The sequence below is a fragment of the Nanorana parkeri genome, unplaced genomic scaffold (genome assembly GCF_000935625.1).
Source record: "Nanorana parkeri isolate BGI_ZX_2015 unplaced genomic scaffold, ASM93562v1 scaffold3326, whole genome shotgun sequence".
In the NCBI taxonomy this organism is placed as follows: Eukaryota; Metazoa; Chordata; class Amphibia; order Anura; family Dicroglossidae; genus Nanorana; species Nanorana parkeri.
In genome coordinates, this window is record NW_017309594.1 from 34,056 (window position 1) to 47,783 (window position 13,728).

Sequence of the window (13,728 nt, forward strand, 5' to 3'; positions counted from 1 at the left end):
CTCTGCAGGCTGTGATATGTAGTCAGAGTGGAATTACCCTGTGTAAACCGACATTGTGGCCCTTGGCTTCTTGATGAGCGTGAAGAAAACATATGTTTATGAGTACATATACCCTTTTTTTAATTAATTTAAATAAAAGATTTTACACACGGAGGTGGCGTTCTGTTTTTTTGTTTTTTTTAAAAATGTACGTGATGGGAGCCCCAGAGCCTTTGGATGAGCAGCCCCTCAAGATTATGTTGAAGACTGTGTACTTAACAGCGGGTGGAATATTTGACGGCAACCATTAGCGCCAAGAGACAACAAAAAAAAACTTTTCAGTTTGTTGTGTTAATTAGACACTCTCAGAAGCGGAGAGGGCTGTGCTAGGAAATTGACACTTTCTGGAGTTGCAATTTCTTAGCAAGTTCAGATGTACAGCGCAAGTCAATAAAAATGGTTTATGGAAAAGAAAATGCTGCAAGAATGCTATTACATTTTAAATACAAATAAAGGTTCAGATTTTGGGTTTGTTGTCTTGTCTTCTTTAAGGTAAAATAAATAATTAAGTATAAAAATTTACTGGAACTGTTATGTGAGATTTTGGAATGGGCAGAAACTGCAGTGACAGGCTGTACATTTACAAAGCAGGACCATACAGATTGTGGCATGCTCTAAACCAGGGGTCTCAAACTGGGCATGTTTTCTTCTTCCATCGGGACAGCTTGCAAAATTTCAAACTCAAAACCGAATTATGTACTTTGAGTTAACCACTGCGCTATGTTTAGGTGAATATAAATTAATAAAAAAAATATTAATTTGTATATGAAATGCTGCCGTCTCAAAAAGGATAGTGATGACATTTTCTTAAAGGAGAACTATGGGGTCAGGGCTTTTCCCCATAGTTCTCCTAAGGGTAACGGGAGGACACAAACTAGCGTCCTCCCGTCACCCTAAGATAGTATACCGCGAGCTGCTCGCGGTATACTGAGACGCCGCAGCCTGGACGGATCCCGACATTACTGTCGAGATCCACCCAGCTGTGGGATTGACAGCTGGCTGTGCCTATCTAGAGCCAGCTGTACCCGCCCCCTCCCCGTCCATTCCGCTAGTCAGCGCTGGGGAATCAGACAGGGGGAATCCCTGCAGGCTCTCTGCAGGGATAGATCGAGAAGTGAGCGAGCGACGCTATGTGTTTGCTCACTTCCCGATCTATTGAGGCGACCTGTGACAGTTTCACTCGCCTCATAATTCTCCTTTAATGATTGTACAAAATGACACTGTACTGCAATATTAAACATTAACCCCTTATGTGTGACCTCTCCAGTATTACCCCACCTATCAAATGTGACAACCGTTATTAGAACGTGCTATGACTAATAAAGAAATAATGTATACAAAACGAAGAGAAATTCTGACATATTTGACTATAACAGTTCCTCGATACAAAAAAAATAAAATAATAATAATGTCCAAAAATCCTTGTGATTGTTTCCGATCACTTCAAAATAGGTCAGTGTTATAGAAACAACGTCATGCTCTTGATCTTTAAATCTTTGATAGAAAACTTCTAAAGTGTGCACTCACCAGCTGTTGATGATCACCTTTTTATGGGCTGCCGCTTGAGATGGTCTCCCCACTGGCTGTGCTTCTCTTCTTCTGCTGCTCTGGGCTTAAGGGACAGCTAAATTATGGGGCCCAGGACAGCTGCCCCTTTTGCCCTGCGGCGACAGCTATGATCGGCAGCCAAATTACCCACATGCCACCGTCGGAGCGCGCAGAAAACCATTTTTCTCCATTCCCCATCAACCCACTCATCAGTACATGTGAACATGTGTTCTTTGTGCGCATCTATGCAAATTCTAGTGTAAATGTGCCCTTATGAATAACAGTATTTATCTTAAGAAGAAACCTAGAAAACAAAATATGTTCGCAAAAATTGAACAAAACATCACACCATGTTCAATTAATTATTATCCATGATTGTGAAACGGAGTAAAACCCAAGAGATATACCACTGTTAATAAAAGTATGTGGCATCCCAGTCATAGTTTAACCCTTGTGGGATTCTTTTTTGTAAAGTAAAAATCCAATATACTTTTCTTTTACGTAGTTGCAAGAATTTTTCACCCCCTCTTCTAGCTTGAATTTTCAAGAAAGGAAAACCAGTGAACTGCCGACAGGGTCATGGACTGCCAGGGCTCATTGATTCATGTGGGGAGTGAAGTCTGGCCTGTGTAGTCTGATCCAATAACAGAGCTACTGTAGCTCAAATTGCTAAAAATGTTTATGCTGGTTCTGATAGAAAAGTGCCTGAACACACAGTTCTTTGTACTTGTGTATGGGGCTGCGTAGCCATAGACCGGTCACGGTGTCCATGCTGACCCATTTCCATTGACAAAAGCACCTACAATGGGCATGCGAGCATCAGAACTGGACCACAGAGAAATGGGAGAAGATGGCCTGGTCTGATGAATCACATTTTCATTTTACATCATGTGGATGGGTTGGGTGCATGTGTGTTGCTTGTGCTTCACCTGGGGAAGAGATGGCACCATGATGCACTCTCGGAAGATGACAAGCCGACTGAGACAGTGTGATGCTTTGGCCAATGTTCTGCTGGGAAACCTTGGGTCCTGCCATTCAAGTGGATGTTACTTTGACATGTACCATCTACCCAACATTGAATAATATACACCCCTTCATGAAAACTCTATTCCCTTATGCCAGTGGCCTCTTTTAGCAGGATAAAGCACCCTGCCACATTGCAAAAATGGTTTGAGGTAGGGATGTTCAGATACCAAGTACCGTGCTTGGTACAAGTACATGTACAGATACTTTTCCAGCTCCAGGACTAGACTAGAGAAAAATTCAAAAGTTAGGAGGCAGCTGTCATTTATAAGGAGCTACTGGGATTTTTTAAATAAATATATATGTGATGCACCGATACCATTTTTCCAAATACAAGTACTGATGCTTGTCCAAGTACTCACAGAGCAGTCAGAAACAACTCCCCGCCCCCGCACACGGTGATATATCTCTCTTTTTTTTTTTTTCACTCACATCAGAGACTTCCTACCCCATAGGAGATTCAACTGTTCAATACCCGTATCTTTACATTCAGGTGATTCTAGGGAAGCTTTTTAATTGGTTTTAAATGTCTTGTTATAGGTGTCTTTATATGAATTAGTATTATTAAACTTTATTATATTACATTAATTACACATTGTGATCCATTTATCAGACCATCTCCACTTTTAGGGATTTCTTGTTTAAAGGGGATTGTATTTCTTTGAATTAATACATTTTTGTTTATTGTCATGTGACAGTTTTTCTAAAACAATACAGACTAATGATTTCAGTACAGTGGTGGAGAGCCAGAGCCAGGTCCCCGCTGCAACCCTGGTAGTTCTCCTGAAAATGCCAAGTATCTGAACTGTTATCTGGACATCCCTAGTTTGAGGAACACAATCTGGACATCCCTAGTTTGAGGAACACAATCTGGACATCCCTAGTTTGAGGAACACAATGAGCTTGAGGTGTTGACTTTGCCTCCAAATTCTCCAGATCTCAATCCAATCAAGCATTTGTTGGATGTGCTAAAAAAAAACAAAAAAACAAGTCCGCATCATGGAGGCTCCAACTTACAGGATCTGCTGCTGTTGTCTTTGTGCCAGATATCACGTGTGTGTGAGGGAATTTTTTTTATTATATATATATAAATTGAGAAAGCTGGTTGGATGACCAGTGAAACGTCTTCAAGAAAAATACAGAAAGTCCAGTTGCCTTATTCATCCAGGCCATGGAATATCTGTAAAAAATGAGAACCTTCACAGACATATTGTTATAGAGAATCAGATCTCACTGGCCCCCCAAGCCCCCTGACATTCTCTGCACTAAAGTAGCTAACACTCTAATGTCCCCCCACAGTAATACACTATTATTATACATTTATATAGCTCCTGACATATACTGCAGTGCTGTACAGAGAACACTGAGCCAGTTACATCAGCCTCTGTACAGAGGAGCATACACTCTAATGCAGAATAATATCATCAGCTAAAGAGGACAAAAAATCCCTGCAATACTATACAGCAATGCAGAATAATAGTATATGGATTTGGTACATACTCTGTGCTGCCGCTCTGCTCCGGGGTACCAGCCTGAAGTCTCAGGCAAAGGGTCTTAGGAGTGGAAGATGGGCAGCCGGCGGAAGCCCTGTAAGAAGGCGCCGCGTGGTTCCCCAGAAGGCTGCTGCGCGGGACCTAACAGCCGAATCAATTGAAAAATTAAATTGCGCCGAGGTCTAGAGGCCACTTGTAACGCAAAAGTCAGTGGTGTAATGCAGAGTACAGAGGTCAGTGGTGCAACACAGAGTGCAGAGGTCAGTGATGTGATGCAGAGTTCAGCAGTGTGACGCAGAGGTCAGCGGTGTGACTTCTAGTGCAGAGGTCAGCAGTGTGATGCAGAGTGCAGAGGTCTACGGTATGACGCAGAGGTCAGCGGTGTGATGCAGAGGCCAGCGGTGGGGGGTTTCTGGTCTCAGGTAAAGCCTCCAGTCCAGCATGATGCCCAGCTCCTCCTTGTGCCCTCACTTCAGGACTTCCTCTTCCTCCCAGCCTATGCTTTCAGAAAGGCAGCCGGTGTTCTGTCAATCTCCAACTCCTCAAGACCTCCAACGACCTGACTTACTTAGAAGTAAGAGGTTTGGCCGAGAAGGCTCTACTGCTCGTGGGCCACCCGCGGCATTTCCCTAAACACATACTACAGAGCAATAAAGTATTAAAATGAACTACGATCAGACTAATCCAGCATGTTATTAACCACTTCAAGACCAGGTGTTTAGACCCCCTTCCTGGCCAGGACATTTCTCAGTATTTAGCGCTGCGGTACTTTGACTGACATTCATTCCGTCATGCAACGCTGTACCAACATTCATTTTATACCATTTTTTGGGGACAGATAGAGCTTTCTTTTGGTGGTATTTTTTCACCACTGGGGTTTTTATTTTTTTCTATATTTCAGAAAATTTACTGAAAATTCTGGGGAAAAAAAAGTGTTTTTTACATTGTTAGGAAACGATTATTATTACATAATTTTTTGGTAAAATATAAAAGATGGGGTCCCGTCGGGTAAATAGACACCAAACATGTCATGCTTAAAAATTGTGCACACCAGCGAAATCGCAAAAAAACTACAATACCCAAAATTGACCATAGGCGATGCTTTAAAAGCTTTTACCGCTCATCAGTTTAGTGTTATCAGTGATTGATGGCCCTAAAATTATCGCTCTCACTGCGAGGTTCGCGGCGATATGTAACATGTGCGGTGTAATGGGCGCAATCATCGTTTTTGCAGGTATGTGCACCTGACGCATGTTTAAAAGCCCCCACCCATACATACACGCATGCAAAAAATTGTTGTTTTTTTAATTCATTTTTATGTGTGACTAATTTTATTTTGGAAACTTTAATTTTTCCACTTAGCCCCCTATGTGATAGCAATAAAGTTAAGAAACAACTCTATGTGATAGCAAAATATGTGACAGGTCCTCTTTATGGAGACATCAGGGGTCTCCAAGACCCCTAATGTCACCTAGGACCCCCCTGAAGAAGCTGAGATCTGCTTCATCAGCTTCTCTCCAGCGTCTGAAGCTGGAGAGTGACACAAGAATGCGGAAGTGATGTCATATACATCAGTTCCGCATTCTGACAGCGGACCGGAGGGAGCTCGTGTACTGAGCTCCCTCTGATCCCCTGTGACAGAGGCCGTATGCTGGTCCCGGGCTCGCACCGGGCACAGTGGAGCCGGGACCGGCGTGACAACGGGAAGGGGGTGCGCATAGGGAAGGGGGGGACACGGGCCGGCAGCTCATACAAGCTCTATAGCCGGCGGATCGCTTGTATGTTAACAGGCATCGGTGCCTGTTTTTAAATCGCCACTCGTGCACGCTGCAGGGCGTAGTGGGCATGGCTGAGCGGATGTCTAAAGATGCCCGCTCAGATCTAGAGACCTCTCGGCCGGCCGCTTTTTTACAACGGCCGGCCCTGAGGTGGTTAATCCGAGTGCCTCACTCAATATGGGTGCAAGCGGCGGCCATATTGAGTGGGGCAATTCAGATTAATAACGTGCTGGATTAGTCTAACTCTAGTTCATTTTAATATTTATTAAAATCTGTAGTATGTGTATTTTTTTAATGCCGCGGGTGGCCCACATGCAGTACACCCTTCTCGGTCGATCCTCTTACTTCTAAGTAAAGCTACCCATACACCTTACAACCATCGCACAACTTTCGTTGTGCGATGGTTGTAAGGGCATTAAAATTTCATATGTCCTGCCCATCTTGGACAGGCAGATCGCACTTGCGACCATCGCAAGCCCTCCCCGCTGATGGGAGGGCTTTTGCCATTGATTGCAATGCTGAGCAGGCAGTGTGCCCTTGCGCACACCGTCCTGTGCGGCTTTCGTCTTGCGATAGCGATACCATGCTCGTAAGAGGAAAGTCGTGCGACGGTACAGTATATGCATTGTAATGTAACGGAGTCATTCTTACTGACTGCCAATGTAACAAAAGTATTCACACTGAACGCCAATGTAATGAAAGTATTCGCACTGACCACCAATGTACCGAAGTATTCACACTGACTGCCAATGTAACAAAGGTATTCACAATGACCACCAATGTAACGAAAGTATTCACAATGACCGCCAATGTAACAAAGGTATACAACATACACATACTTAAACTTACCTTCCTTGTTCTTGCAGTCTTTTTTCTTCCTTAACAGGGGGTGGCGATTTTTATATGAATGATCTGCAATATTTACATATGAATGGGCGCGTCTTATTGAGTGTGCGGGGGCGGGGAGTTGTTTCTGTCGCATGAGCTGTGGAGGGGATCGTGGTAGGCAGTGCTGATGTCCCCGCAGCTACAATCTCTCCTGCCGTCCGCTCTGTAGCTGCAGTGGCCGGCAGGAGAGAGAGAGAGCTGACAGGACGGGACAGGAAAAGTTCTTTGTACCATGATGAAAATCAGATCAAAGGAACATTGAAAAGTGACTCTTCTGGCTAACAGGCACCTTTAAAATGTCATGTCAGCTTTTGCTTGTTCTTTGTACTTAATGTAAAGCAATTTCCAATTTACATTTACTAGATAGGCCCATTGTAATAAAAAGGCATGCACCAAAATTCAGCGGCTGAAACATATTGGCTGAAAATGGCAAAATGCTGAAATACCATCTTTCGGCTGAAATTGTAGTGCATTCCTAGTTTCTCTCCTTCCCTCTGGGCACTGCTCTATGTCCCTTCTGACACAGTGCAGCGTCCATCGGGGAGGAGAGGAACGTTCAGGCGGATGAGCGAGGCGAGAGGTGTAACAGATGGAGATCGGTGTAGGGGTGGAGACAGTTGTTACAGAAGGCTGAGCTGGCGGTGTGGGGGAGGAGTCAGCAGTCAAAATAGACCGAGCTCTCCTCTCTGCACCGCCCACTCAGCCTCCTGTGACAGTGAATTAGGATGGAGAGCGGGTGCAAGCAGTCAGTGATCAGCTGATCAGCTCTACATCACTTCCTGTTCATTCTTCATATTGTGCATATAGTAAACATACTATCTCCGCAAGTCATGAACAGGAACACTCCTGTGCATTCATAACAGGGGCTGCAGAAAAAGAGATTGAAGACTGTGTGTTCAATCTCTTTTTCTATTTTAAAAGGGTCTGTTTTAGACCCCTGATATTTCACTTAAGCCACCAACAGTAAAGTAAAAAATAAATAAATATATATATATATTACCTGGCCATATCCATGGCAGCGCTGACAAATGGGTTAGCTCCTATTTCCCCTAGGTAACAGGAACAAAAAGGGTTAAAGACCAACCCCCTTTGCCCTATATAAGCCCCTCCTTAACCTGAGTTCCCTGTCTTTTTTTTTTGTTCCTGTCCCCCTAGGACAGGTAGTTTAGTTCTTTCCTTTAGGGAAAGGAGTTTTTTGTTTGTTTGTTGTTTTTCCCTTCAAATGAGGTGATTGCCACGGGGGAGTTCAGCCTCTCTCCCCTGCGAGGCTCTCAAGTCTCGGCCCCGGGCTAGGGTGTCCTGCAAGAGGCCAGCGGTGACCCGAGGGGTAGCGGCCATGGTATGGGAGCCGTGGACTTCAACGGACACAGGTAGGCTCTAGTGGCTATGGACGCCTTACCTGTCCCAGCAGGCACTGTATGCTTCCCTGTTCCCTGCCTGTTCAGGTGTGTTCCTCGCTATCCCCTCTCTCTGCCGGCCGGCTCTATCTCTCGGCTTGTGGACGCCGAACTGAGGGCAGATCGGAATGGGCATTCGCGGGCGGTGTTCCAAGCGCTGCTTGTCTTCCAGGACCAGATCCAGGACAGATGGGTCAAGATCATGGTGGACAATGTCACCGTGGTGGCCTATCTGAATCACCAAGGGGGTACGAGGAGCCCCAGTATGATGAGAGTCCTGTCTCCATTGATGGAATGGGCAGTGCGGACGGTGATGGGATTGAAGGCGGTCTACTTGACAGGGCCCGAGAACCAAATTGCGGACTATTTGAGCAGGACCCGGGTAGACCCAACAGAGTGGGTTCTGTCGGTAGATGTGTTCAACAGGCTGGTCCAGAGATGGGGCATCCCAGAGATCGATCTCATGGCCTCTCGCTTCAATTGCCAAGTCAGGAGATTCCTGTCAAGAAGATTCGAAGGGGAGGCGGAAGGGCAGGATGTTCTGTTCCACCTGTGGAATTGCACACTAGCGTATGTTTTCCCTCCCTTCTTGATGGTCATGCCGGTTCTACAGAGGGTGCAGAGGGAGAGAGTTATGGTCATTGCCATCATACCATATTGGCCTCGACGACCATGGTTTCCTCTCCTGCTTTCTCTCAGCATTCGGACTTCGTGGACTCTTCCTGTGTTGTCAGACCTCCTGTCTCAGGGTCCGGTGTTACACCCGACCCCCCAGAGGCTTCAACTGACGGCATGGTTGTTGAAAGGGAGAGATTAAGGAGATCAGGGTTCTCTCAGTCCGTCATCAATACTCTCTTGAAGTCCAGGAAGGTATCCACTTCTGCATCATACTGTCGAGTGTGGTCGTTTTTTTTCTTCCTGGTCCAAACTTAATAAGGTTGATCCAGCCCAACTTTCTTCGAATATGCTCCTGGAATTCCTGCAATCAGGTCTGGATAAGGCTTTGAGTCTGAATTCACTTAAAGTACAAGTGTCAGCTATCTCAGCGATCACCGGGGTCAGATGGTCTCAGGATCCGAATATCGCTAGGTTCCTGAAGGCTGTGGGCAAAGTCAATCCTCCAAAGAGGCCTCTCTACCCGTCTTGGGATCTTCCTCTGGTGTTGGCACAACTGGCGGATCCTTCTTTTGAACCAATGGAGTCCGTTCCTTTGCAATTGCTGTCCTACAAAACGGTTACCTTGGTGGCATTAGCCGCGGGTAGGAGGGTTTCTGAACTCCAGGCTTGCGGTTGTGAGCAACCCTTCCTTATCTTTCAGGAAGATAGGGTGATTTTGAGGACAGTACCGGATTTCTTGCCAAAAGTCCATTCCAGTTTTCATGTGAATCAGGATATCGTCTTGCCCGCTCTCCATTCTCATGGGCCAGACAGACGTCTCGATTTTTATTTTTTTTTTAAATTCTGTGTTTATTGTAACAAATAACAGAAAGATACATGAATATCGAGCATAGAGAACGTATTTCAGCGCAAATATTAACATTTGATACATAAGCGGTCTCATAGAACAGCATAGAGATCCATATCACATGTCGGCTTGGAATAATGCTACGTCTACGTCTACGTCTACCTATAATCAGGTATATGCTGTAAACATGGTCTCGAGACTGAAAAGTATCGGCTGTTTAAGCAAACAACACACTCTAATGCAGAATAATATCATCAGCTAAAGAGGACAAAAAATCCCTGCAATACTATACACCCTGTTGTACTTTAAATCCTTTGGGCACCTACTCTCCGAACATTTTTTGGAAGCTTATAATGCCCTTTCACAAGGGGGTGCCTTACCGACTGACGCCCTTCGAGCAATACTATACCGGACCTGGAGCCCTCCTAGGCTTTGACTGTTTGAGGGCAATATTCCACTCTTCCACCGATAGAGGTACCTCCCATGAGATCACTCACTTGCGAGGGCAGGGTAGGCATACCCGATCGCAACAGGTAAGACGTCTCGATTTTGTCAGATGTTTGCACATTTATGTGGAGCGATGCAGTCCCTGGCGGAAATCCAACAGATTGTTTATTATCCCAGGGGGGGGCGAAGAAAGGATTCGCTGCAAGGTCACTTTGAGCAGATGGATTGTTTCTACCATCATAAACGCCTATGAGGTGGCAGGATTGTCTCCACCAGAGGGCATCAAGGCTCACTCCACTAGGGCTATGGCCTCTTCATGGGCATCTGCGGCTGGGGGGTCGGCGGACCAGATATGCAGAGCGGCTACATGGGCTTCCAAGTCTACCTGTTAAACATTACCGGTTGGACGTCAGAGCTGCTGTTAATGACCAGTTTGGCAGGAGCGTGTTGCTCTCTCGCCATTAGATCGCTTAAATAAAAGGAATTTTTTTGCATGAATTATGGTTGTTTGGTTCTTTTTTTTTCTTTGTTCCCGCCCTTCTGTGGCTTGGGTATTCCCCATTTGTTAGCGCTGCCATGGATATGGCCAGGAAAACAGAAAATGTATTCATACTTACCGTAATTTTCTTTTCCTGATTATACTCCATGGCAGCGCTGGGCTCCCACCCGATGGGACAGTTTTGCTTGGTACTAGACAGGGAACTCAGGTCAAGGAGGGGCTTGGTCTTTAACCCTTTTTGTTCCTGTTACCTAGTGGAAATAGGAGCTAACCCATTTGTCAGCGCTGCCATGGAGTATAACCAGGAAAAGAAAATTACGGTAAGTATGAATACTTTTTCCGTTATATATATATGTGTTTATTAAAAAATTAATTTAAAAAAGTCAAGAAAAAAAATATTTACAAAACATTAAAAAGGTTAGAAAAAAAATATTTTTCGGTTTCAGCCTGACTTTTTTATTTTCGGTTTCAAAATGTCATTTCAGTGCACCTCTAGTAATAAACATTAAAACAGACTCAAATTATGGCATTTTATTTGACTTATTATTACATTTTTACAATATAGTACATGAATTGCCACCTATATGACTTTTAAATAGTTTAAGCCTTGTAATAAGGTACATGGCAATTTTTTTACTTTCCAAAAACTAATCATCAAGCAAAACATTTGTGCTAAAATTAAGTGTGTTATATAACAGGTAAGTGTAAAAACTAACAGCTTAATAGGTACAAAACAACTACACAATTTAACATATATAATTTTAAAGGAAACAAACAAACCAAGTTTGTTTTCAGAAAGGTCTTCATAGCTAAAAGTATAGACATAAAACAAACTAGTGGAAATGTGTTAATAGCTTTGACTATAATTCCAGCAATTACTGCACAAATACCATAGTCACGCATTTACAGTGGGATAATGGATCATGGCATATATGAAATAATCTGTTTAAAAATTATCAGAAATTAATTATTTTATTCCATAAATGTTCATAATGATTTCTCTTTGTGGTAAAGCACATTTAGCTTTAAAGGAGAACTATGAGGTGAGTGCTTTTCACTCACCTCATAGTTCTAGCCGACCTGTGACAATGAGACCGTCACAGGTCGGCTCAGTAGATCGGGAGGTGAGCGAACATATACCGGCGTTCGCTCACCTCTCGATTCTGTCACGGCTCTCTGCCGTGACAGGGGAGGGGCTGTGTTCCCCCCTCCCCGATCCGCCAGCGCTGACTGGCGGAACGGACGGGGGAGGGGGCGGGTACAGCTGGCTCTGCCTCTAGATAGGCAGAGCCAGCTGTCACTCACGCAGCTGGGCGGATCTCCACATCGATGTCGGGATCTGCTCCGGCTGCGGCGTCTCAGTATACCGCGAGCTGTAGCTTGCGGTATACTGAGCTTAGGGTAACGGGAGGACGCTAGTTTGTGTCCTCCCGTTATCCTAAGGAGAACTATGGGGAAAAGCCCTGACCCCATAGTTCTCCTTTACATTTTAAAAGAAAAAGTTCAAAGTTATTTTATAAGGGGGAGAGCATGAAAATAGACAAAGATATACTGTAGGCCTTTTACAGTTTTGTTTTCCATCACATTCCTCAAAAAACGTTACCAGTTGCATATCTATAATGACCAGGACATTCTTTCAAGCTATTGTGCTGGATGAAGCTGATTGGGTAAGATGTTACCAGAGTTGTTATTAATAAGTCATCCCCTAAACCTTATACAAAACATATGGATCCAAAAGGATAATTTGGTCAATCTATATCTTCCAAGTTTGTGTATTGCATGGCAAGGTAAGCAAAACATATCTCTTAAATCCAAGCTAGCAGATTCAGTTCACACAATACATAAACAATTTTTTTTTCCAAGAGTGTCACAATGGCAGGACTTTGATAACTGTATTCATTTTATAGACAAACAGTTATTCACAGCTATTCATTTTGTGTTACAAAATGTAAAGCAAACAAAATCTGGAATCATAAAAGCATGTTTGTTTTCATGTGGCACATAACAGTTTTAAACCAATAAATTCTGTTATACAATATCATTACTGGAAAGTAAACAACAACACAAGGTAATTTAATTAGGGCGTAAACATATAGATGTATGTAGAGGAGTGTATGTCTATGATACAGACGAAAACATCTATGACTACATGGTGTTTACAGTGTTACAATTACTTTATCCTGAAAAACACATCTTCTTACTATTGTATTTCCAAACATCTTTGTCAGCTGCACCTGATTATTTTAGGGAAAACTAAAAAAAAGTAATGAATGCATCAGTACATATTTTGTATTTCTGCCATTTATTCCAGTCAACTAATTGGAATAAATGGCACACCCTCATTAGGAATTTCACTGTATGTAATATGTGCAAATGATGTGTCCAATGTCCTTTGTGCAGTAGAAAGCAGTATTCTGACTTTTGTAGCAGTTTTTTTTAAATGAACAAATATTATCCTCACTGTCACCAATTATACAAATCAGACCTCTTAGTTCATTGTCATAGTGCAACTGCTCTGCATGCAAGCAAAATCAGTTGCATAATTGTTGCACATTTATAGCAACAGCATGTAAATTTGCATGTGAAGCACTTCCTAAGGAGCCTTCATAATACATAATTCTCACAATACAAACAGTAAAACCTCCTGTTTCCACAGTGGAAAGTATCAGAAGCTAAAGCACAACTTAGTTATATTAGTTGTAAATGATTATTGCTTGAAGAAAAGCATTTTACTTTTACTTCATAAAAAGCACACTTAAGTGCATGGACAACACATCAAAAGCATTACAAAATAGTGCCCATCTGTTCTTTTGTTACTGTGCAGTATAAAAATAAGTTTATGATTTAAATAAGTTGAACTACAGTAAGTGCAAAGTGTTCCGGCAAGTCCCTCTGTCACCTGCATTCAACTACCATTGTATTCTGTGACGAGGCTGAAAGTGATGGCTCTGCTAAGGTCAACATAACAGCTGCAGTAACAGAATTTGAAGATGGCAATGAAGATATTGTGGCGAGGACTGCACCTGTAAAGAAGAAAAACACATATGAGCAAATATAAATTAAAATGAATATAATAAAATATTTATTTATTATATCATTATATATATATATATATATATATTTACAAATCTATATACTTTAATATTAGTTT